This window comes from Macaca nemestrina, chromosome 18 (assembly GCF_043159975.1).
Source record: "Macaca nemestrina isolate mMacNem1 chromosome 18, mMacNem.hap1, whole genome shotgun sequence".
In the NCBI taxonomy this organism is placed as follows: Eukaryota; Metazoa; Chordata; class Mammalia; order Primates; family Cercopithecidae; genus Macaca; species Macaca nemestrina.
Window position 1 is genome coordinate 52,001,680 of NC_092142.1, and position 26,746 is coordinate 52,028,425.

A 26,746-nucleotide genomic window follows, 5' to 3' on the forward strand; every position below is an offset into this window, starting at 1 on the left:
GTGAGAAACCCTAGGATTGTGCATGGACCAGTTTAGAGGCAAGTCCATGGGATTAGATGCGGGAGTCTTTAAAAAATGTATGTGGTAAGAAATCTTGACTTGCAGCTGGGCGTGGTGGCTTATGCCTGTAATCCTAGCACTTTAGGTGGCTGAGGCGGGTGAATCACTTGAACCCAGGAGCTCAAGACCAGCCTGGCAACATGGTAAAACTCCATCTCTACCAAAAAAAAAAAAAAAAAAAAATTAGATAAGCATGGTGGGGCATGCCTGTAGTCCCAGCTACTTAGGAGGCAGAGGAGGGAGCATGGCTTGGACCCAGGAGATGGAGGTTTCAGTGAGCCAAGATTGTGTCAATGCCCTCCAGCCTAGTAAACAGAGCTAGACCCTGCCTTAATTTAAAAATCTTTAAAAAGAATCCTTGTCTTGCCTGTGACCACCTCTCCCCGCCACACCCTGGATGAGTTGTATAATCTGTGGGACCAAGTGCAAAATAAAAATGTGGACTCCTTGTTCGAAATGATTGAGAATTTCAAGACAGTGACAGCAGAACTTTAAATGAAGCACAAGGCCCACGAATCCAGCCCTGTCCACACCCAACCTCTTCCTCAACTCCCAGAAATGTATTCACCTCGGATGAGGACTGTGATTTGCCAGATCTATCTGGCTCAGCTCAGGGTACACAGCCCTAGGAATAGAATGTGACCAGAAGAAAGGCAAGAACAGAGAAATGAGGTATGGGCAACCCAAAGATGGATGGGACCTCAGTAGATCACATTTTAAATATTTTCAGCTTTAAACTGCTTCCTTAGACATTACTACCTACAAAACATAGCACACATGCACACACACACACACACACACACACAGATCCACATTAAAAACACAAAAACTTCTTGGAAAACATACTGACCATGTCATATGTTGGCAAGGTTGTGGAGCAACTGGAACTCTCATATATTGCTAGTGGGAACCATGATATGGTGCAGCCCCTACAGAAAACAGTTGGGCAGTTTCTTAAGAAGTATACATTTACCATAGGGCATTTACCTGTATTAGTGAGCCCTGGATGCCATAAGAAAATACCACAGACTGGGTGGCTTACACAAGACATCTATTTCCTCACAGTTTTGGAGGCTAGAAGTTCATGAGCAAGCTGCCTGCAAAGTTCAGGTTCTGGTGAGGGCTCCCTTCCCGGCTTGTAGACGGCCCGCTTCTCACTGTATCCTCACATGACCTTTCCTCAGTACTGAGAGCTCTGATATCCTTTCCTCCTCTTATAAGGATACCAGTTCTATCAGATTTCTGGCCCATCCTTATGATGTCATTTAATCTTAATTGCCTCCATAAAGTCCCTTTGTGTATGCACACAGCAGTCAAAGGTGACACTGACTCCAAATACAGTCCCTATCTCCAAATACAGTCACATTGGAGTTCAGGGTTTCAACATATAAATTTGGAGGTAAGGCCGGGTGTGGTGGCTCACAGTTGTAATCCTAGCAGTTTGGGAGGCTGAGGTGGGTGGATCACTTGAGGTCAGAGTTCAAGACCAGTCTGGTCAACATGGTGAAACCCCATCTCTACTAAAAATACACAAACTAGCCAGGTGTGGTGGTGTGCCCCCATAGTCCTGGCTACTCGGGAGGCAGAAGTGGGAGGATCACTTGAGCCTGGGGAGTCCAGGCTGTAGTGAGCTATGATTGTGCCATGGCACTCCAGCCTGGATGACAGAGAGACACTGTCGAAAAAGAAAGAAGGAAAGGAAGGGAGGGAGCGAGGGAGGGAAAGGAGGGAGGAAGAGAGGGAAGGAGGGAGGGAAGAAGAAAAGAAAGAAAATCAGATTTACTGTTTATTAAGAAAATTTGGGCTGGGTGCAGTGGCTCATGCCTGTAATCTCAGCACTGTGGGAGGCTGAGGCAGGCGAGTCACTTGAACCCAGGGGTTTGAGACCAGCCTGGTCAAAATGATGAAACCCCATCTGTACAAAAAACATACAAAAATTAGCTGGGTGTGGTGGCATGTGCCTGCAGTCCCAGTTACTCCAGAGGCTGAAGTGGGACATCACTGGAATCTGGGAGGTAGAAGAGGTAGAGATTGCAGCGTGCCAAGATTGTGCCACTGCACTCCAGCCTAGGCTACAGAGTGAGACCCTCTCTCTAAAACAAAAAAGGGAAGAAAATAAAATAAAAACGTTTAAAGATCAAACAACAAAAATAAATGAAAACCATTTGCCAGGAGCCTAGGGGGCTTATTTGCCATCTGGTCCTAGTACTCGAGATCATTTAAAATTCTCGCTCTCCTGCTTCTCACTCACTTAGTCAAACAAACAAAAAACACTTGCCACTCATTTAGCTCAACAGCTCTTTATTGAACCACAAGGTACAAATTCCATTTTGGGTGCTGTGCAGTTTATAGAACCTTAAATCGCAATTAAGGAGGCCTGAGCCTGGAGGCCAAGAGGGCTTGTGTGCACAGGGTCACCTAACAGCTATGACTGTAGGTCAGGAGAGTGGTCAACCCAAGGCACCCTGCAGAAGGGGAACTGGGGACATAAGCACCCAACCTCACTATCCTCCCTGCCTCTGGTCTTTGCCAGGTATACCATTGGCCAAACCCAGCTTGAAACTAGTAGGCATATAAGCCTTTGGTGGTGCCCATTTAAGTCAAACACACAGAGCTGGATGGAGGGTGGATACAAGACAGGTAGCACCACCCACATGGATCTGACTCTTGTTTTTTTGTTATTTATTTATTTATATTATTTTTTAATAGAGATGGGGGTCGCATTATGTTACCCAGGCTGCTCTCGAACTCCTGGGCTCCGGAGATCTTCCTGCCTCAGCCTCCCAAAGTGCTGGGATTACAGGCATGAGCCACTGTGCCCGGCCAGTTTGTTTTTTGAAATCAGGTCTCACTCTGTTGCCAGGATGGAGTGCAGTGGAGTGATCAGGCATGGCTCACTGCAGCCTCGACCTTCTGAGCTCAAGCCATCCTCCTGTCTCAGCCTCCTCAGTGGCTAGAACTACAGGTGTGCACCACCACACCCAGCTATTGTGTGTGTGTGTGTGTGTGTGTGTGTGTGTGTGTAGACAGGGGTCTCACTTTGTTTCCTAGGCTGGTCTTGAACTCCTAGCATCAAGTGATCCTCCGGCCTCGGTCTCCCAAAGTGTTGGGATTACAGACATGAGCCACCATACCTGGAGCATCTTACTCCTGATTAAGGGGCATAGAATCTGCTGGATGAGGCCACATTCTTGCAGCAAATTATACTATTTAGCAGCATCAATAAGTCCTTTAATATGGAGGATGTCACACTGGAAATAGGGGACAGGGGAGGGCTTCCTAGAATAGGCCACATTTGAGCTGGACCTAGAAGGATGCACAGAATATCAGCTAGTAAAAGAGGGAAGGACACAGTGACCAAAATGAGCAAATATAAAATCCCTTCCTAAGAGCACAATTTAATTCTCTGGTCATTGATGGGAAGGCAGGTAGTGGTCATGGTTAAAAGCAGTTTCAGCATGAGAGGAACTTGGGTTTGAATACCACCTCTCCAGTGTACATGCTGTATGGCCTTCAGCAAGTTGCTTGACATTTTTTACTCTGTTTCCTTATCTATAAGATGTAATTAATAATAACTGCTTCCTGGGGCCAGGCACGGTGGCTCACGTCTGTAATCCCAGCACTTTCAGAGCCCGAGGTGGGCAGTTCACTTGAGGTCAGGAGTTCGAGACCAGCCTGGCCAACATGATGAAACCCTGTCTCTACTAAAAATACAAAAATTAGCCAGGTGTGGTGGTAGGCATCTGTAGTCTCAGCTACTCGGGAGGCTGAGGCAGGAGAATCGCTTGAACTGGGAGGCGGAGGTTGCAGTGAGCTGATATTGCTCCACCCTACTCCAGCCTGGGCAACAGAGCGAGACTCTGTCTCAAAATAATAATAATAACTGCTTCCTGGGCTGTGCATGGTGTCTCACACCTGGAATCCCAGCACTTTGGGAGGCCAAGGTAGGTGGATGGCTTGAGCTCAGGAGTTTGAGACCAGCCCGAGCAACATGGTGAGATCCTGTCTCTACCAAAAATATAAAAAATTAGCCGGGCATGATGGCACACACCTGTGGTCCCAGCAACTTGGGAAGCTTAGGTGGGAGAATCACTTGAGCCTGGGAGGTGGAGGTTGCAGTGAGCCAAGATCACACCATTGCACTCCAACCTGAGTGACAGAATGAGACCCCATCTCAAAATAAAATAAAATAAAATAAAATAAAATAAATACAATTAAAATAATTGCTTCCTGGGATTTTTGGAAAGAGTCAATGAGACAGAATCAGTTTATCTGCTATTATACTTCCTAATACCTGGGAGGGTTTGCAGGTACAATCCAGAACCAGAACGTGACCTGTCTTATTCCCATCAATCATAGACACACTGTGACCTCAAGAGTTAAGTTGCCAGTCAGTCCACAAGCCAGCCTCACAAGACCAAGTGTCCTTTCCTTTCCCCTTGGTCTCTTTGGTATTTCTGCCTCTTTCCTTCTCTACACCTCCTGCTGGGGTCCTGACACCATCTTGCCCATGACTCCAGTGCCACCATTTCTAGCTCCATCCACTTTAGACCACAGAGGATCCTCACCCTCTTTAATGGAGACTCACTCTAGAAGATAAATATGCCCTTTCTTACTAAAAAGTAGGTCACATCTCATAACATAATTTTATTTATTTATTTATTTATTTATTTATTTTTTTTTTTTTTTTTTTGGAGACGGAGTCTCGCTCTGTCGCCCAGGCTGGAGTGCAGTGGCGCGATCTCGGCTCACTGCAAGCTCCGCCTCCCGGGTTCACGCCATTCTCCTGCCTCAGCCTCCCGAGTAGCTGGGACTACAGGCACCCACAACCGCGCCCGGCTAATTTTTTGTATTTTTAGTAGAGACGGTGTTTCACCGTGGTCTCGATCTCCTGACCTTGTGATCCGCCCGCCTCGGCCTCCCAAAGTGCTGGGATTACAGGCGTGAGCCACCGCGCCCGGCTTAACATAATTTTATGAATTTATTTTAAAAAACAAAAATAAACAAAATTCTCCCTTTGAAGAAAAGTGTGAACAGAACAAGAAAGCAAAAGGGATAAAAATGAGTACCTTGCCTATCTTGTTCCATATATAAAGCACAGCGTCCAGCACGTAGTAGGTGCTTAGTAAACAGCACTGAGGTGTTCAGGGCATGTGCTTTGGAATAAGATAATCCAGATTCACATTCTGGGTACATTACTTGCTAACTCCTCTACCTAAGGGCAATTAAACATTACAGGTCTCAGTTTCTTCGCTGAGAAAATGGGGAGAGTAACAGTGCCTACTTTGTAGGATTGCTGTTGAGGATTAAATTGTCAATCTAAAATCCTTAGTGCGTGAGCCAGGTATGGCAGCTTGTGTCTATAATCCCAGCTACTTAGGAGGTTGGAGTGGGAGAAATGCTTGAGGCCAGGAGTTCTAGACCAGCCTGAGCAACATTAAAAAAATAATAAATAAACCTCATCTCTTTAAAAAAAAAAGAAATAAAAATTTAAAAATTAGCCAGGCATGGTGACTCATGCCTGTAGTCCCAGCTATTTGGGAGTCTGAGGTGGGAGGATCCCTTGAGCTCAAGAGTTTGTGGCTGCAGTAAACAATGATCGCCTGGGTTACAGAACAAGACCCCATCTCTTAAAGAAAACTCTTAGTGTCTAACATGTTATGAATATTTTATTATTATTTACATACTTCAGCCTACCAAAACTCCTGTTTTCCCTGGAGAAAGCAGACCTGTTAATAACTCTGCAGTTTCCAAAAACACTGTGATTAGCAGAATGAGAAAAATGCCATGAGAACTCAGAAGAGAAAGTCACTAGGAAGACTAATCTCATCAGGTGATGCCAGAATCCGGAGGTTGTAATCTAGGACTTTGCCCAGGCATGCTTTGGGGCACAGTGATGGGGAGAGAGCTGTTGCAAAGATGGGGCAAGAGTGGTCGGGACATGACTCAGACACTTTAAAGTGAAAGAATGGGAAATTGTCTGCCAGCTGGTACTTACCTTGGGCTGTCAGCACTCCTCTGACTGATTCACCTTCACCAGGGCACCAGCCTGCAGTGGAGTAGCTGGGGCTGGTTCCTATTACTGACGCCCACCACCCTCTGCCCTTCCAGGTATTGCCCACAGATGACACCTCCTCCTCCTGCTCCTCCTCCTCTTCTTCCCCTGCTCCTGCTTCTCCTCTTCTTCCTCCTGCGCCTTCTCCTCTTCCTCCTCCTGCTCCTCCTGCTCCTCCTCCTCCACCTGCTCCTCCTCCTCCTGCACTTGCTCCTCCTCCTGCTCCTCCTCCACCTCCTCCTCCTGCTCCTTTCTTCCTCCTCCTCCTGCTTCTCCTCCTCCTCCTGCTCCTCTTCCTCCTGCTCCTAGTCCTCCTCGTTTCTCCTGCTCTTCCTCCTCCTGCTCCTCCTCCTCCTCTGCCCTTGATATTCACTTTGACCAGATTACACCAGGACAGAGAGTCCAAAGGTTAAATAGGCACACACACACACACACACACACACACACACACACACACACACAGGGCTAGAACAATGACAGAGCGTCCTGGGGGAGCAGAGTGAGGGCCGGGGAGACGGGGAGAAGAGGATTGCAGGAGTCACTTTCACAAATCGCCTCAAATTTCCACTGAAGGCATTATCCCCAAATGTTGCCACACAGAGAAACTGCCAGGATTAAAAGAAAAGGTGAAGACATTCCCATAGAACTCTGCAACGCTTGTATCCATCACCAGGCCTGTCTGCCCTTGGCGCCCTAAACATAGATTTATTTATTTATTTTTTTGAGGCAGGGTCTCACTCTGTCACCCAGGCTGGAGTGCAGTGGTGCGATCTCGGCTCACTGTAACCTCCTTCCGGGTTCAAGGGATTCTCCCACCCCAGCCTCGGAGCAGTTGGGATTACAGGCGCCTGCCACCACGCCTGGCTAATTTTTGTATTTTTTGTAGAGATGGGGTTTCACCGTGTTGACCGCGCTGGTCTCAAACTCCTGACCTCAAGTGATCCTCTTGCCTCAGCCTTCCAAAGTGCTGGGATTACGGTGCCCGGCCCTAAATATAGATATTTTTAATAAATCCTGTACTTACCCACAACGAGCTCAGTTGCTTTGCATTAGATCATTGTGTGTGTTAAAAGTATTCGTGTGTTACATTAAATGTGAATTCAACAAGAGCAGAGAGTTTTGTGTTTTGTTCTTCATTGTATCCCTTGATTGTAGAAAAGTGGCACATAGTAGGTGCTCAGGTTAATCGTTGTTAAATGAAGAAATAAATGAAATATAAACATATTAAATGGTCTACGATATTTGTAAGCGTTTTGGCATGTCTTCATTTAAAGAATACCAGGCAGCTGGGAGCCATAGTTTACACCAGTAATCCCAGTGCTTTGGGAGGCTGCAGGCGAGAGGATCGCTTGAGGCCAAGAGTTCAAGAGCAGCCAGGGCAACATAAAGAGACCTCGTCCCTACAAAACAAACAAACAAAAACAATTCCCTTAAGCCGCCCCTTCCCCTTCCACTGCTCAGGGAAGGCCTTCCAGCAGAGCAGAGCACTAGGTCGCTGGCACACACCCATCCTCCACCAGCCCTGGCCTCTGTAGAGCAAGTCAGCAGAGCAGGCTGTTTCTCTCATCCAGGGACGGTTTAGGGGGTGGCAGGAAGAAAGGGCTGCTGATAGGCGAAGGGTCTCCCTGGGTTTGAGAGAACCCCAGCCTCGGATAGTCCCAGCACATTTAGACGAGAAGCGGTGCCAAAGTGGGGTGCACTGAAAGCTGCTGGATGAAGGGAAAGATCCCTGAGCCCAGCACGGAAAACCGGAGGATGGATACCAGGCCGAGGGCTAGGGCCTGGCCGTCCCTCTGTGCCCCAAGAGAAAGTTCACCAAGTTCAGATCCCAGTGCCCTGCAGCGGGTGAAGGTGGTCCGGCCCCAGGCCAAATCTAGCCACAGGGCTGGCGGCGCGTTGGAAAACCGCCCACGTGGGAAGCCCTGGCTGCATTTCCGCCCCGGACTGCGCTCCCGCCTGCCAGCTCGGTCTCTGCGCAGCCGCCCCGCGCCCACTAGGTGGCGCCTGCGCTCTAGTGGGCGCTTCATAGGCGCAGCGACCGCGACAGCTCGAACCTGAGTCCCAGGATTCCGGGGACTGGAGGGCAGCGCCGGCAGCCAAGGTAAGATTCCTGAGCTCCGGGCGTCTCCCTGGAGCCTCTGAGGTTGGGGTGGACAGCGGGGCGGCCGCTGGGCACAGTTTGCGGTCTGCAGAGATAACCGGAGGAGTCGGGGCGGCAGCACGTGTTGTAGCTGGGGGGCACCCAGAGACCCGCAGTCTCGGAGCTGGGCCTAAAGCAAGGCAGAGCACCAGGTCGCTGGCACGCTCGCATCCTCCCCAGCGCTCGCCTCCGAGAGCATGCCCGAATCCCCAAGCCGCGCGTCCTCGAAGCGGAAAGCAGCCACTGTCGCCTAGCGCCACTCCAGGGTGGCAGCGGAGTGCTGATAAGGTCCAGAGCACCACTTCTTAAACTTGTCTGCACGTTGGCGTTGCTTGGGGAGCATTAAAAAAATACCGATGCCCTAGTTCCACCCCCCCAGAGGCTCAGATGTGATTGGTCTGGCGGGGGGGACTGGACATCTGGGTATTAAAATGTTCGCAAGAGATTCCAGCTGGCAGCCAAATTTGAGGACCCTTGATCTAGGGAGTTGGAGAAAAACGGAGGACATTTGTTTGTTCTAACCCAGAATGCTGGCGATTCCCTCCTCCTCTTCCTCCAGTTCGCCCTCCTCCTCCTTTCTCATGTGCCTTTTAAGCAGGAAATGCCTCTGCCTTTGTACTGTCAAACCCAAGATAACATACTTACCATCCCCCACCCCCCACAGTAGGGCTGGTTCTGAAAGGGTTGAACTCAAAAATGGGCAGGGAACAGAAAGACACCAGTGTGGAGGGTGAGAGAAGACTCTTGGGGTTTACGGGTAGGAAGGGGATTCCTCCCCACCCTGATCCCAGAGAAGATCAGGAGACTGGCTGGAGCTGCCTTCCTCATTTTGGCAAACCTAGCTGATCAGGCAGTGAGAGGCCTTATAACAAGCAAGGGCCCTTTTGTAACTACTAAAAATGAGCCCTTACGTTTGTTTGTTTGTTTTATACAGATGGGGCCTCACTACATTGCCCAGGATGGTCTCAGACTCCTAGGCTCAAGCCATCCTCCAGCCTCGGCCTCCCAAAGTGCTGGGATTACAGGCATGAGTCACTGACTGCGCCCCCCCCCACCCCTTATATTTATATAACAGCAGTGTTGCTGGCATGGGCAGAGAATCCCCCGAGGCAGCCCTTCTTTCTGTGTGACCTTGGAAACTCACTGAACCATCCTCAGCTTCAGTGTTTGTATCTGCAAAATGGGTGTGATAACTCTTACGGTTGCCGTGGGAATTATTCACAATAAAAGCTACTGTTTACTAAGGGTTCACCCTGTGCTAGAGGCTTTCTGTGCAGGGCCACGTTGACTCCTGACCATAACTTCCAAGGTAGTACTATGAATACTGCATTTGATAGCTGAGGAAACTGAGGCTCAGAGAGGCCAGTGATCTTGCTCAAGGTTATATAATTAATTAATAAGAAGCATGTCCCATATTTGAACCCAGGCAGTCTGCTCTTGAGCGCAGGTGCAAAAGAACTATACTCTGCTGTTTCCCTTGTTGACCAGGACAGCGTGCACGGGGCAGGCGCTTGGTGTGTCTTCACAAACACTAGCTATGACTGCTGTGAGCTGTGCACTTCCACTGAATTGACTCATTTGTTCATGTGAAATACATTTATTATTGAGAGCCTACTGTGGGCCAGGCAGTTTTCCAGATGCTAGAGATAAAATATTAGTAAGACAGAATTCAGCCAGCCCTGAATGAGAGAAACACATTATTCACAAGTTCTGAATTTGCAAATTCGTCCCTGTAATCCCAGCACTTTGAGAGGCTGAGGCAAGAGGATCGCTTGATGCCAGGAGTTTCAGATCAGCCTGGGCAACACAGCAAGGCCCTGTTTGCTTAAAAATTATATACATTGAATAATGTTTTAAAAAAATTTGTTTGTGGCCAGGCATGGTTGCTTATGCATATAATCCTAGTACTTTGGGAAGCTGAGGCAGAAAGATTACTTGAAGCTAGGAGTTCCAGGTCAGCCGGGGTAACACAGTAAGACCCCATCTCTTTATTTTAAAAATTTTATAATTAAATAATTTTTTTAAAAAATGTGTTTGTGGCCGGGTGTGGTGGCTCACACCTGTAATCCCAACACTCTGGGAGAGCGAGGTTTGAGTTTAGGAGTTTGAGCTTAGGAGTTTGAGACCAGCCTGATCACTTGAGCTTAGGAGTTTGAGACCAGCCTGGACTGCATAGCGAGACCTAGGCTCATTTTAAAAAAATAAATAAATAAAAATAAGAGGAAAAAAGGCCGGGCGCAGTGACTCATGCCTATAATCTCAGCACTTTGGGAGACCGAGGTGGGTGGATCACCTGAGGTCAGGAGTTCGAGACCAGCCTGGCCAACATGGCAAAACCCCATCTCTACTAAAAATACAGAAATTTAGCTGGGTGTGGTGGCGGGAGCCTGTAATCCCAGCTGCTTGGGAGGCTGAGGCAGGAGAATTGCTTGAACCTGGGAGGTGGAAGTTGCAGTGAGCCGAGATCACGCCTTTGTACTCCAGCCTGGGCAACAAGAGTGAAACTCCTTCTCAAAAAAATAAAAATAAAAAAAGAAAGAAAGAAAATGTTTGTGTAACTTCCAAATCAATATCCATGACACTTTCACAGTCATATATGGATGCGCGTAGAATAGTGAAAAAGTTGAGTCACCCAACTTGCACATTCCCAGCCAAGGGCAAACAGGAGGACACGCTGCTTTCTGGTTTCAGCTCTTGTGCTATAAACAAGTGTCCCTTTTGTGGTGTACTTAGTGCCATGTTTTTTGCATGTTTGTGCGTTTTTGTATGCGATGTCGCTGTTTGAAATGGCCCCAAGTGTACTGTTGACGTGCTGTCTAGTGTTCCTAAGCATGAGAAAGCTGTGATGCGCCTTACAGAGAAAGCATGTCTGTTGGGTAAGCTTCGTTCAGACATGAGTTATAGTGCAGTTGGCTGAGTTCAATGTTAATGAATAATATGTATATATATCAAATAAGGCATCTTTTGTATTTGTTTTTTTGAGACGGAGTCTCATGCTGTCTCCCAGGCTGGAGTGCAGGGACACGATCTCAGCTCACTGCAGTCTCTGCCTCCGGAGTTCAAGCAATTTTCCTGCCTCAGCCTCCCATGTAGCTGGTAGTACAGGCACATGCCACCATACCCAGCTAATTTTTGTATTTTTAGTAGAGACGGGGTTTCACCATGTTGGCCAGGCTGGTCTCGAACTCCTGACCTCAGGTGATCTACCCACTTTGGCCTCCAAAGTGCTAGGATTACAGGCTTGAGCCACAGTACCCGGCCTATAAGGTGTCTTGAAACAGAAACACACATAAACCAAGGTTATGCGTTGATCTGCCAGGCAGAAGGTGGGGTGAGGAAAAGATGTTTCTGGCAGAAAGGTTGGCATGTACAGAGACAGCCAAGAGCTTGGCAAGGCCAGGGGACTCAAGGAAAGCCAGTGGGCAGGGAATGTGGTGGTCAAAGGGAGCAGAGAGGCTGGGGCCAGGCGGCGCCGTGTCTTGTGGGCAGCTCTCATTTCATCCGATTAGCACGGTAATCCTGGCAGGTTGGACAGGATCATTTCCGCCTTTGAGAGATGATGAAATTGACATTCCATGCTGTTAAATGACTTGCCCAAAGTTGTACTGCTGGTAAGCAGCAATACCCCCTACCCCCCAACTTAATCTAATGTTGACCAGACATTTGGTTTTTTTGTTGTTGTTGTTGTTGGTTTTTGGTTTCTTTTGTTGTTGTTTTTAAGAGACAGGGTCTTGCTCTGTCACCCATGCCTCCTGCAGTGGTATGATCACAGCTACTGCAGCCTCAACATCCTGAGCTCAAGGGATCATCCCACCCAGCCAAGTAGCCAGGACTACAAGTGCACACCATCATGCCCAGCTAATTTTTTAAACAGGGTCTTGCTATGTTGCCTAGGCTAGTCTCCAACTCCTAGACTCAAGTGTTTCTCCTGCCTTGTCCTCTCAAAGCACTGGGATTACCTGGCCAACATTTGGGTATTGATCAGAAATCTCAGGACGTGGGCTGGAGGTTTGGTTTGTTTTGGGGAGAAATCAGTAACTAAGTGGTGGTGAAAGTGATCAAGCGTGGATGAAACCACGTGGGATAGTGGCAGGGTGTGGAGAAGAAAATTTCTCATGTCCTTTAAAAAAGAAAAATATTCCTGGTGGCTGGGCACAGTGGCATATGCCTGTAATCCCAGCACTTTGAGAAGCAGAAGTGGGAGGAATGCCAAGAGTTCAAGACTAGCCTGGGCAACATAGTAAGACCTCCACCTCTATCTTTAACAACAAGAAAAATGGAAAAATTGAAAAAAAAATTAAACAAAAAATATTCCTGGTATAAAGACATGAATGCCTCTGTGAAAGAGTCTTAGGTACTTGCAGAGGGTGAGAGTAATGACCATGGTCATAAAGATGTGGCAAAAGGAAATGTGAAGGTCTGATTCAAACTGCCCCCAGATACTAGGTCTGGGAACTGGCCTCCCTACTCATGGGGCAGCCAGGCCTCAATCTGCCTCTTGTCTCTGCAGGATAATGACTTTGAACAGGCATCAGCAAACTTTTTCTGTAAAGGTCCAGAGAGTAAATATTTTGAGCTTTATGGACCATAGGGTTTCAGTTGCAGCTGCAGTAAATTCTCACTTAATGTCATCGATAGGTTCTTAGAAACTGCAACTTTAGGCCGGGCGCGGTGGCTCACGCCTGTAATCCCAGCACTTTGGGAGGCCGAGGCGGGCGGATCACAAGGTCAGGAGATCGAGACCACGGTGAAACCCCGTCTCTACTAAAAATACAAAAAATTAGCCGGGCGCGGTTGTGGGCGCCTGTAGTCCCAGCTACTCGGGAGGCTGAGGCAGGAGAATGGCGTGAACCCGGGAGGCGGAGCTTGCAGTGAGCCGAGATCGCGCCACTGCACTCCAGCCTGGGCGACAGAGCGAGACTCCGTCTCAAAAAAAAAAAAAAAAAAAAAAAAAAAAAAAAAAAAAGAAACTGCAACTTTAAGCAGAATGAAGTACAGTAAGTCCTCGAGTAACGTCGTTTCTTGTAATGTTGGTGAGAAACTGCGCTGTAGCGTAAAAGCAGCCGTAGATGGTATGTAAACAAATGAGTATGTCTGGGTTGCAATAAAGCTTTATGGACACTGAAGTTTTGAATTTCGCATAATTTTTCTGTGTCACAAAATATTATTCTTTAAACATTTTTTTCAACCATTTAAAAATGTAAAAGCTGGCCAGGCATGGTGGCTCATATCTGTAATCTCAGGACTTTGGAAGACTGAGGAGGGAGGATTGCTTGGGGCCAGGAGTTCAAGACCAGCCTGGGCAGCATAGCAAGACCCCCATCTCTACAAACAAACAAACAATAAATAATGTAAAAACCATTCTTAGCTCACAGGCTATACAAAAACAGGCAGTAGGCTGGATGTGGCCCATGGGCTGTAGTTTGCTGACTCTTGATCCAGAATTATGAGACCTGAGGATCAGAAGGATACTAAGTAGGTTGGATGCAGTGGCTCATGCCTGTAGTTCCAGCACTTTGTGAGGCTGAGACAGGAGGATTGTTTAAGGCCAGGAGTTCAAGGTCAGGCTGGGCAACATAGTGCCATTTCTATTTAAAAAATTTTTTAAATTAGCTGAGGCCTGGATTGGTGGCTCACACCTGTAATTCTAGAAATTTGGGAGGCTGAGGTGGGAGGATTACTTGAGTCTAGAAGTTCTAGAGCAGCCTGGGCAAAATAGCAAGACCCCATATCTACAAAAAAATGAAAAATTAGCCAGGTGTGGTGGTGCACCCGTAGTCCCAGCTACTCGGGAGGCTGAGGTGAGAGAATCAATTGAGCCGAGGAGTTTGAGGTTGCAATGAGCCATGATCATGCCACTGCGCTCCAGCCTGGGCAACTGAGGGGGACCCTGTCTCAAAAAACAAACAAAAATTAGCTGGGCATGGTGGCATGCACCTGCAGTCCCAGCTACTGGGGAGGCTGACAGGGGAGGATCACTTCAGACCAGGAGTTTGAGACTGTAGTGAGCCATGATTGTACCACCGCACTCCAGCCTAGGTGACAGGGCAAGATGTTGTCTCTTTTTTGTTTTGTTTTGTTTTGTGTTTTTGAGATGGAGTTTCTCTCTTTTGCCCAGGCTGCAGTGAAATGGTATGATCTTAGCTCACTGCAACCTTCGCCTCCCGGGTACAAGCAATTCTCCTGCCTCAGCTTCCCTAGTAGCTGGGATTATAGGCACCCGCTGCCATGCCTGGCTAATTTTTATATATTTAGTAGAGACGGAGTTTCTCCGTGTTGGCCAGGCTGGTCTCAAACTCAGGTGATCCACCCGCCTCGGCCTCCCAAAGTGCTAGGACTACAAGCATGAGCCACCGTGCCTGGCCAAGATGCTGTCTCTTTAAAACAAACAAACAGACAGACACACAAAACAAAAAAAAGACAAAACAAAACAGACAGACACACAAAAAGAATACTAAGTGTTCATCTAGTTTGAGTCCTTATGTGATCTGTGGATCTCCACTGAACATTCTCAGCCATTTCTTGAGTCCTCAGTAAAATGGAACTTCACATCTCCCTGGGCAACTCATTCCACTGACAGAAGTTTAAAGCTATGTCATAGTTGTAGGTTTCCCCAAAGCAGATCATGAGAAAAGGATTCGGGTGCCAGAAATTTATTTCGGAAATGATCCCAGGAAGCCCAGTGAGAGTGAAATTAACTGAGAAAGGGAGAAAAGCCAATAAAAAAGGTGTTGATGAGTGAGTTTCCACTGGGCAATTGGGTCTTCATCCCGCAGGGACTTAGAGAGACTATAGAAAATATTTCAGAAGTGTCCCACGAAAAGGCAGGGAGACTGGGGTATATCCTTGACTCCCATCCCTCATTATTGAGGGTTGTCTCGCTAACTTTCTGCTGTGCACACCCTGAGGCCAGAAAATGACTTAAAGCAGAAGTGAGAGGTAGCCCAGGGCATATGGAAATGTCTGCAGGTAACCTCGGGTGAGCTGAGGAGTATGGGTGGGGCGCCCACATTGTCTCCAACAAAGTGTTTCTGGCTTTGCTTTCTAAGATGTGCAACTCATACCACAAGGGGTCTTGTGAGATGACTTTGGTGTGGTACAGAGAGAGACAGGGTACCCAAGAGCACAAAGTCTCAGAATAGGAAAGGGATTTTTCCCTTTTGAGCTGTCTCTTTGATCCTGCTCTGCCTGCCTCTCACCCCTGGGGCTGCCCTGTCTCCCCAGAGCAGGTGCTCCACCCACGCTGGCCTTTCACTTCCTCCAACTTGTGGGACTGGGACTCTTCCTTCTGACTGCAGTCAACAGAAGTCTGGGCAAAGTACTAGAATGCTACTGTAACACTTGATTGTCTCCCCTTTCATTGGAAAGATAGCAGTCCTCCAGTTCAGGGCATTTAAGAGACAGCAGTAAGTGTGACCATTTAATAACATTGTTAAAACTGTAACAATCTAATAACATTGTTTGCTTTTATGTTTATCTTTACAGTTTCCACCTGTACATGGCTTTTCATGTATGGTAGTAATATAAAGTTTCCCTTCAAATACATGTATATAAATAATGTGTCCATTTAAAGAAAAATATTAAATAAGAGTATCGATGGTATAAGGACAGAATAAAATATAATAGGCCAGGTGCAGTGGCTCTTGCCTGTAATCCTAATACTTTAGGAAGTAGAGGCAGGAAGATCACTTAAAGCCAGGAGTTGGACACTAGCCTGGGCAACATAGTGAGACCTCATCTCTACAAAACATTTAAAAAATTACCTGGGTGTAGTGATGTGTGCCTGTAATCCAGCTATTTAGGAGGCTGAGATGGGAGGATGGTTTAAGCCCAGGAGTTCGAGGTTATAGTGAGCTATGATTTTGCCACTGCACTCCAGCCTGGGAAACAAAGCGAGACCTCAATTATTAAAACAAAGAACATTTATAGGGCCAGGCACGATGGCTCACGCATATAATCCCAGCACTTTGGGAGGCCGAGGAAGGTGGATCACCTGAGGTTGGGAGATCGAAACCAGCCTGACCAACATGGAGAAACCCCATCTCTACTAAAAATACAAAATTAGTCGGGCACATGCCTGTTATCCCAGCTGCTCGGGAGGCTGAGGGGAGAATCACTTGGACTCGGGAGGCAGAGGTTGTCGTGAGCCAAGATCATCCCATTGCACTCTAGCCTGGGCAACAAGAGTGAAACTCCATCTCAAAAAAAAAAAAAATTAATTAAAAAAAAGTATATATATATATAAAATACCCACCACTTATTGAGTACTTACTAAGTGCTGGATGCTCTTCTAAGCACTTTCTATGCGTCATTCAAATCATTTAATTAATCCTCACCAACATGGGTTAAGTACTATTTGAGGTAGGGACTCTTTGCCCCATTTTACTACTGAACAAACAAGCATAGGGAAGTTAAATAACTTGCCCAAAGTGATATAGCTAGGAAATGATGAGCTGGAAAATAAACCCAGGTGGGTCCTACTCCAGATTTGTGCTCTAAATTGCAGAATTATGCTGCTTCTCAGAAATTTGACATACACGCATGTACACACACACACACACAAAATGTGAAGGTGATATTTGAATAACTGAAGTTAGAGGAAAACTGCCCTAAAAGGTTCCCCTTTTTAATCTGTCTCCCTGTATCTACTGCCCTTTGGTTGCCATACTTTTTCTTTTTCTTTCTTTCTTTCTTTCTTTCTTTCTTTCTTTCTTTTTTTTTTTTTTTTTTTAAGAAAGACAGGGTCTCACTCTGTTGCCTAGGCTGAAGTCCAGTGCTGTGATCTTAGCTCACTGCAGCTTACACTCCTAGGCTCTGGCCATCCTCCCACCTCAGCCTCCAGAGTATCTAGGGGTATAGACATGAGCCACCACGCCCAGCTAAATTTTTTTTTGGTAGAGACAGTTCTGGCTATGTTGCCCAGGCTGGTCTCAAACTCCTGGCCTCAAATGATCCTCCTGCCTCAACCTCCCAAAGTTCTGGAATCACAGGCATGAGCCACCACATGTGGCCTGGTTGGCATATTTTCTTTACAGCCTCAGAAGATCAGTCTGTTCCCTTTCCGTCACCACAGTTCTTCAGATGTTTGATGACAGAGGACTGGTTGGCCTTCCCAGATCTGTGCTCTGCATTAAACATTGCCAGTTCCTTCTCCTCGTTTCTGTTGCATGTTCTTAGCATGTTTCCCCCGAGCACAGGGCCTCTTCCTTGTTCTTGTTTCTTCAACATAACCTATAAAGTTATTTTGTTGCCTTAGCTGTTTTTCTGCAGGTCTCCCACAGCTCATTCTGGGGGCTCAGGGTAGGGAGATTGTGGTTGGGGTGACTTACGTGGCAAAGGGCAGCTTGAGAGTGACATCAAAAAGTGGGGGGGGGGGCAGCTGTCAATCAGGGAAAACCCCCCTAGGGCCAGCAGTACAGTGGGCTGGAGGCTAGTGATCCCGGTTCTCTGCAGGCCAGAGATGAAGGTTCTTCCGTGCACTTGGAGCTAACCAGGCTGAAAGGGGCGGACTAACCAAATTCACCGGAGGCCGGTGAGGAAGCCGGGCTGCACATGTATTAAATAACAAGGGAGGCTGGGCACAGTGGCTCATGTCTGTAATCCCAGCACTGTGGGAGGCCGAGGTGGGTGCATCACCTGAGGTCAGGAGTTCAACACCAGCCTGGCCAACATGTTGAAACCCCGTCTCTACTAAAAATACAAAAATTAGCCAGGCATGTGGCTATTACAGGCACATGCCTGTAATCACAGCTACTTCGGAGGCTGAGGCAGGAGAATTACTTGAACACAGTAGGTGGACGTTGCAGTGAGCTGAGATCACACCATTGCACTCCAGCCTGGGCGACAGAGCGAGACTCTGTCTCAAAAAAAAAAAAAAAAAAAGAAAGAAAGAAAGAAAGAAGGAAGGAAGGAAAGAAAGAAAGAAAGAAAAGAGAGAAATCACAAGGGGAGAAGCAACTACAATGCAGTCTGAAACCTCCATGTCAACTTGTCAGCACACTTTCTCTTGTGGGAATGTCAGAATCTAGTTAGAAGGTTGATTTTCGTGGAATCAAAGCAAGGTGAGCAAAATGAAGGATTTTAATCACCAGGAGAGCCTAAGATATTTGTACTCTGAGGGATACAAGATACTCTAGAGTGGCAGCACTGCTAGTATAATTCCCCCTTTCTGTGCTTGTGATAGAAATGTCTGATCGATCACTGCATGTTTTCCTTCCTACTGCTCCCTGGACCAGCCCTAAGATTCTTAGCAAGAGAGTATTCTGGCCCTGTGCGGTGGCTCATGCCTGTAATCCCAGCACTTTGGGAGACCAACGCAGAAGGATTGTTTGAGCCCAGGAGTTCAAACCCAGCCAGGGCAATATAGTGAGACTACATCTGTACAAAAAAATTTAAAAATGAGCTGGATGTTGGGGCGAGCGCCTGTAGTCCCAGTTACTTGGGAGGCTGGGTGGGAGGATGGCTTGAGCCTGGGAGATTGAAGCTGTAGTGAGCTCTGATCACACCACTGCACTCCAGCTTGGGAAACAAAGCCAGATCCTGTCTTAAATTAAAAAACAAAAAAAAAAAAAAAAAGGAAGAGAGTATTCCTGGAAGCTCTGGCCAGACCTCTGAGCTGCCTGTAATGCTCAAGTTGGTTTTCAGAGTTTCCACTACTCTGGACAATGTGGAAGACAATGACTGTCAAAGACTTGCTCTTTGGTTCTGCTTTTTCAGAGCTCCTCACGCATCACCATTTCTCTCTACCTATGATTCCCTCAGCTTATGTTAATGCAGTTGGCTCGCTTTTTGTTTTGTTGAGTCTTGATTTAATTTCCAGGCTTTGCTCTTCCACCTTTGTCCAGAGACACATCCTGTCCTGTCCTTAAGGACTTGTGCAAATCAGTAATCACAGATGCTGTGTGCAGCCCACTGATGTCTACTCTCCTCACATTTTGGGGTGGCTTACTGCGTACCCCCAAGTAAGAACTTCTTGCAATCAGGAGGCAATTTGCTGGGGTGTTGGGGTTTGTTCCATTATCAAACAAACTGAGATTCCTACCCAAGTTCCATCACTTACTGGTTGTGTGTGACCTTGGATGAGTTGCTGAACCTCCTGAGCCTAGTTTTCTCTGCTGAAATATAGAATCAGCAGCATCACAATTTTAGACTCTTACTACTGTTATCACTCAGTTATGACTGGGGCCTGGGGTACAAAAGAAAGCAATAAGTCAGCAGAGGAAATTTAGGTACTAAACCCAAGTCATCGAGTTTGCTGCTTTTTAGCATTGGTTGTGCTTAACTAAAGAGTTAGGAGTCTTAGTATTTTGGAGCAAGCCGACCTTTTGCCAGCCTTAAAAAAATGTACATTATGTACATGGCCTCTCTTTCTACCCATATAGAGAAATGGACTTACCTAAAAGAAAAGTAAATGCATACAGAGAATCGGTGGCACCTGGAGCTGAGAGAGACCTTGAGCTCCTGGAGGAGAGGTGGCCCCTGCCCTGTCTCACAGGGGAGACCCAGCTCTTGCCCTAGGAAGGCTGCTAGTCTAATGAGAGAGACACCATATTTAACCTCAGGGAGGCTGGGAGGAAAGCCATACAGTGTTCTTCGTGTAAGCTATAGGGTCTTCTCTGCAGGCACTGCTGTGTCTGCTCCTTCTCTTTGGTCAGTCAGCAGGCAGGGACAGAGAGGCTGTGGTCATTCACAAGTCCATTACACCTGTGTCAATGCATATTATCAGGCCAGTTTCTGAGGATGTGACTTAGGAATCCGTTTCTGAAAGACTTTATATATTTTTGGTAAAATTTAGATTTACAAAAAAAAAAGAAAAAAAGAGAGAGACAATACTACAGAGTTCCCACATATCCCATATCCAATTTCCCTTATTATTATTATTTTTTTAAATTTTGAGATGGGGTCTCTCTCCGTCACCCAGACTGAAGTGCAGTGGTGCGATCTTGGCTCACTGCAACCTCTGTCTCCTGGGTTCGAGCCATCCTCCCACGTCAGCCTCCCAAGTAACTGGGACTACAGGCGCACACCACTATGCCCAACTAATATTTTTATTTATAGTAGACATGGGGTCTTGCTGTGTTACCTAGGCTGGTCTTGAACTCCCAGGCTCATGCAGTCTGCCTGCCTCGCCTCCCCAAAGTATTGGGATTACAGACATGAGCCACAGAGCCAGTTTCTCCTATTATTAACGTCTTATATTGCTATGGTACATTTGTTACATTAACTGATATTGATACTTGATATGGTACATTTGTTACAACCTGATATTGATACGTTATTATTAACTAAAAACATTGTTTATTCAGATTCCCTTAGTGTTTATTTAATGTTCTTTTTCTGTCCCAGGATCCCATCCAGAATACCAAATTACATTTATATCTTTTTTTTTAATACCAACAAAAATGGGCTTGAAACCACTATACATTTATTTGTTGTGTATCCTTAGTCTCCCATTGGCTGTGACATTTTCTATGAATTTTCTTGGTTTTGGTGACCTGGAGAGTTTTGAGGAATACTGGTCAGATATATTGTAAAATACCCCGCTACTGGAATTAATCTCATATTTTTCTCATGATGAGGGTTGTGGGTTTGAAGAGGAAGACCACAGAAGTAAAATGTCATTTTTATCACATCACATCAAGCATCTGTACTATCAACATGACTTATTACCAGGTGGCTAAGGTAGCATTTGTCAGGTTTCTCCACTGTAAAGTTACTCATTTTCCTCTTTTTCATAGTGTCGTCTTGGAAGGGAGTCACTGAGCAGCCCACACTGGAGCCCAGGAGTTTGGGACTAGCCTGGGCAACATAGTGAGACATCCATCTCTACAGGAAAAAAAAAATTAGCTGGGCATGATGTCATGTGCCTGTGGTACCAGCTACTCGGGGTGCTGAGGCAGGAGAATTGCTTGAGCCCAGGAGGTCAAGGCTGCAGTGAGCTGAGATTGTGCCACTGTCCTCCAGCCTGGCACAGCCAGACCCTGTCTCAAAAATAAATAAATAAAAATGTGAAACCCATGTAGGCCTGGATTCCTACCCCACTTCCATCACTTACTGGCTGTGTTTGATCTTGGATAAGTTGCTTAACCTCCTGAGCCTCAGTTTTCTCAGCTGAAATATAGAGCTAATATCACTACCTGCTGCTTAAGGTTATTAAGCAACAGGCACATAGTAAGTCCTCTATGAATAGAAGTTGTTATTGTTGTTAGTCTGCCATTCAGTTTCCTTCTGGATCTGACTCCGGATCCGAACACCACTTTTCAAGGTAACAAGACAACAGGCTTGTGTGGCAGGTGTTCCTGTACCGAGTTACTTTCTCTCTGGTCACCTTCTCTTCCCCACCGATCCAGCATTCTCTCCCACCTCGACCTCGCAGTCACACAGTACTTCAGCTAAACACAAGGCACACATCTGCACATCCTCATTCTCTCAAACCCACCTTAAGCACCACTTCCTCTGTGACACCACCCAAGAGAGCCAGGCAAGAAGTCCCCTCTCCTCCTGGGAACTGCCACAGCACCCACTCTACTGTGTTCCCTCATATTCTGCAGCCCTCATCACTTTTAACCCTGTGTCAAAGCAAGGTGCACTGTCCTCTCCCTGAACAATTCTCATCTTTGCTCATCTTTCTCTCCCACCTGCACACACTGGGCTCAGTGCAAGCTTGTGGACTTGTTTGCACCTGCGGTAAGTTTTGACAAGACAAAGGAAGTAGGGGAAATGCCATATCCTGAGTGCTAACTGGGCCTAACTGGGCAGCCTGTGAGGGCTGAACTTTGCAGAGGCTGAGGGGCTGACCCTAGGTCATTTCCACTATTTTGTATATATCCACATATTTTATGGTGGTAAAATACACATGACGTTGAAATTTACCATTTTAACTATCTTAATGCATTTTCTTTTCTTATTTTATTTTATTTTTATTTATTTTTTTGAGACAGGGTCTTGCTCTGTTGCCCAGGCTGTAGTGCAGTGGTGCCATCTTGGCTCACTGCAACCTCTGCCTCCCGGGTTCAAGCAATTCTCCCTGCCTCAGCCTCCAGAGTAGCTGGGATTACAGGCACGTGCCACCACGCCCAGCTAATATTTGTATTTTTACTAGAGACAAGGTTTCACTATGTTGACCACGTTGGTCTTGAACTCCTAACCTCGAGTGATCCACCCGCCTTGGCCTCCCAAAGTGCTGGGATTACAGGCATGAGCCCCTGCGCCCGGCCTGCATTTTCTTTAGTTCAGTGCATTAAGTGCATTCACATTGTTGTACAACCATCACCACTATCCATCTCCAGAACTCTTTTTCATCTTCCCAAACTGAAACTCTGTCCCCATTAAACAACTCCCTTTGCCCCTTAACCCCATCCCTGGCAACCACCATTCTACTTTCTGTCTTTGTGAGTTTGACTACTCTGCGTACCTCATCTAGGTAGAATTACACAGTATTTATCCTTTAGTGAGTGGCTTATTTCACTTAGCCTAGTGTCTTCAAGGTTCATATTCCATTATAATAGACTACAGTATGTATCTGCCATAGTGTGTTTATCCATTCGTCTGTTGGTGGACACTTGGGTTGTATCCACTTTTTGGCTATTGTGAATAACACTGCTATGAACATGGGTGTATAGATATCTGTTTATGTTCCTACTTGCAGTTCTGTTGAATATATACCTGTAATGGGATTGCTGGATCTTATGGTAATTCTGTGTGTCATTTTTCAAGGAATCACCGTACCATTTTCAACAGTTTCTGTACCATTTTACATCCCACCAACAATGCACCAAGGTTTCCATTTCTCCACATCCTTGTCAACGTTTGTTATTTTCTGTTTGTGTGTGGGTTTTTTGATCATAGCTATCCTATCCTGGTGTGAAGTGGTATCTCATTGTGGTTTTGATTTTTCAGTTTTCTACTGATTAGTGATGTTAAGCATCTTTTCATGTGCTTACTGGCCATTTGTATATCTTCCTTGGAAAAATATCTATTCAAGGCATTTGCTGATTTTTAAAATCAGACTGGGTTGTTTGTTTCTTTGTTGTTGAGTTGTGGAGTTCTTTATCTATTTTGGATATCAGTCCCTTACCAGATAACAATTGCAAGTATTTTCTCTGTGGATTGCCTTTTTAGTCTGTTAATTATGTCCTTTGAATGCACAGAAGTTTTTAATTTTGATGTTTAATTTATGTATTTTTTTCTTCTGTGCTTTTGGTGTTGTATTCAAGAAATCATTGCCAAATCAATGTCATAAAGTTTTCCCTCTCTATTTTCTTCTAAGAGTTTTATGGTTTTAGCTCTTATATTTTAAGTTTTTGATCCATTTCTTTTTTTTTTTTTTTTTTTTTTTTGAGATGGAGTCTTGCTCATTGCCCAGGCTGGAGTGCAGTGGCGCGATATCGGCTCACTGCAAGCTCCGCCTCCGGGGTTCACACCATTCTCCTGTCTCAGCCTCTCGAGTAGCTGGGACTACAGGCGCCCGCCACCACGCCTGGCTAATTTTCTGTATTTTTAGCAGAGATGGGGTTTCACCGTGTTAGCCAGGATGGTCTCGATCTCCTGACCTCGTGATCCGCCCGCCTCGGCCTCCCAAAGTGCTGGGATTACAGGCATGAGCCACCGCGCCCGGCCTGATCCATTTCGAGTTACTTTTTGTATGTCATGTAAGGTTAAGGATACAACTTCATTCTTTTGCATGTGAATAGCATGTCTGTCTGCCTTTCTTTTCCTTCCTTCCTTCCTTCCTTCCTTCCTTCCTTCCTTCCTTCCTTCCTTCCTTCCTTCCTTCCTTCCTTCTCTCTGTCTCTCTGTCTCTCTCTCTCTCTCTCTCTCTCTCTCCCTTTCTTTCTTTTTTTTTTTGGAGTCTTGCTGTGTCACCCAGACTGGAGTGTAATGGCGTGATCTCGGCTCACTGCAACCTCTGCCTGCTGGGTTCATGTGATTCTCCTGCCTCAGCCTCCTGAGTAGCTGGACTACAGACATGCGCCACCACACCCAGCTAATTTTTGTAGTTTTAGTAGAGACGAGGTTTCACCATGTTGGCCAGGCTGGTCTCAAACTCCTGACCTCAAGTGATCCACCTGCCTTGGCCTCCCAAAGTGCTGGGATTACAGGCGTGAGCCACCGCACCTGGCCACATGTCTGTCTTTATGCAAATACTACATTGCTTTGATTACTGTAGCTTTGTAATAAGTTTTGAAATCAGGATGTGTGAGTCCTCCAGATTTGTTCTTTTTCATGATTATTTTGGCTATTTGGGGTCCCTTGGGATTGCTTATGAATTTTAGGGTGGATTTTTCTGTTTCTGCAAAAAAGTCATTGAGATTTTGATAGCAATTACATTGACTCTGTAGATCGCTTTGGGTAGCACTGACATCTCAATATTATGTCTTCCAAGCCATCGTGGGATGACTTTCCATTTGCTTATGTCTTCTTTGCCTTCTTTCACCAGTGTTTTGTAGTTTTCGGTGTAGAAGACATTCGACTCCTTGATTAAGTTTATTCCTAAATATTGTGTTCTTTTCAATACTCACATTCGTTTTTGAGGCTCTTGATATATTTAAAAATGAAGAAATGCAAAACAAGATACTAGTATGGTAGTCAATTTGAACTGTTTGGTCCTTTCAGTGTGTCTCAGAGATGGTGTATATAGACAATGACAGTGTTATAAAGAGTCAAAAGCCTAGGTTTAAGGCATTTCAAAAATGTGAGCCCCTACCCATTCACCCGACTGTGATTGTAAGAAAGGGTTTGGGGCTTCCTCTTCCTGGGGTAGGAATGGGAATTACATAATATTCCCTCAGGTGAGCCCTCCTGGGGACCAGCAAAGTCTTGTCATCACTGTAGGCCTAATCAACACATCTTCCCAGAAAGTGATTCTGAGAACATTCAGGTGCCTTTAAAGCCCCAGGCGAGAAGACCCCAGAGCCCCAGCATCATGGAGACTGAAGCAGAAACAGTCACTCAGAGCTGCAGAAGAAACAGAGCCATCAGCTCGCCCATCCCCACTGTCCTGCTCACCCTGTGGGGATTTTGTCGTCTGTGTTTCTGGCCCACCTCGGTTTCAGTTTGAAGAACTGTGCTGAGGACAAAGGTGAGGGAACACAGTGTGACGGCCAGCCCTACTCAGGCATTTCCCCATACGCCAGAAAGCGTTTCAATGGCAGGCCTTTCCTCTTCTGTCACTCAGCGGTTTGGGGGCTTTCTTGCCCTCAGGATAGCTGGTGAAACTGTGTTCTTTTTCAGGCATTGAGTTTATTTTGCATCTTGTTTTTCTGGCCTCTGGGGATACATATGCAACACAGACACTCAGGCACACACACCCACCTCTGTATCCAAATGTCTGCAGAATTCACAGGCGCCAGTGTCTAGAGACAGTCTCTGTCTCTTTTTCTCTCTTCTTTCTACCTCCTACTCTCCCTGCTGAAGCCTGTTGTTGTCTTATCCCCAGCCGGAAGCCCCCCTCTGTCACAGAGCCAACTTCCCGGCCACTTGTTCCCCTCCAGCTGCTGCTCCTGCAGGCCCAGCCAACTCCTATTTCCATAGCAACCAAAACTCATTTTTCCATTTCTGCATTTCTACTTTGGAAGGAAACCCATAAGTCTTTTTTTTTATAATTGGGATCCCTGCAATATTTTTTTCCAATTTAAAAAATACATGTAAAACTGTTTTTTTTGGTTTTTTTTGTTTTTTTTTGAGACAGGGTCTTGCTCTGTTGCTCAGGCTGGAGTACAGTGGTGTAATCATATAGCTTACTGCAGCCTCTAACTCCTGGGCTCAAGTGACCCCCCTGCCCCACCTCACCCCATCCCACCATGCCTGGCTAACTTTTTAAGTTTTTGTGGAGATGGGGGTCTTGATATGTTGCCTGGTCTTGAACTCCTGGGTTCAAGCGATCCTCCTGCCTCAACTTCCCAAAATGCTGGAATTATAGGTATGAGCCACCATGCCTATAACCTTTTTTTTTTTTTGAGACAGAGTCTAGCTCTTTTGCCCAGGCTAGAGTACAGTGGCACAGTCTTGGCTCACTGCAGACTCCACCTCCCAGGTTCAAACCATTCTCCTGCCTCAGCCTCCTGAGTAGCTGGGACTACAGGCGCCTGCCACCACGCCCAGCTAATTTTTGTATTTTTAGTAGAGACGTGGTTTCATCATGTTAGCCAGGCTGGTATTGAACTCCTGACCTCAGGTGATCTGCCCACCTCGGTCTCCCAAAGTGCTGAGATTATAGCGTCAGCCACTATGCCTGGCCATCCCTATAACCATTTTCATGTCTATGGTTCAGTGATATTAAATATATTCATAGTGGTGTGTAACAATCACCACTATCCATTTTCAGAATTCCTTTCATCTTGTAAAACTAAAACTCTGTACCCATTAACTTTCTATTTTCGCCTCCCCGTAGCCCTGGCAACAGCCAATCTGCTGTGTGTCTCTATGAATTTGACTACTCTGAGTGCCTCATACCAGTGGAATCAGATAGTATTTGTTTTTGGTGACTGGCT

The 26,746-nt window shown here is 46.3% G+C and overlaps 1 protein-coding gene across 1 annotated transcript in view; it reads left to right on the forward strand.

The window, feature by feature from the left end:
* The first annotated feature begins 8,128 nt into the window (after positions 1-8,128).
* Positions 8,129-26,746, forward strand: part of LOC105494102 (chromodomain helicase DNA binding protein 9) — a 276,902-nt gene continuing 258,284 nt past the window's right edge. Inside the window, exon 1 of the mRNA XM_011762222.3 lies at positions 8,129-8,216. The gene's annotated coding sequence lies outside the window, so the exon portion shown is untranslated. The remainder of the gene's footprint in view (positions 8,217-26,746) is intronic.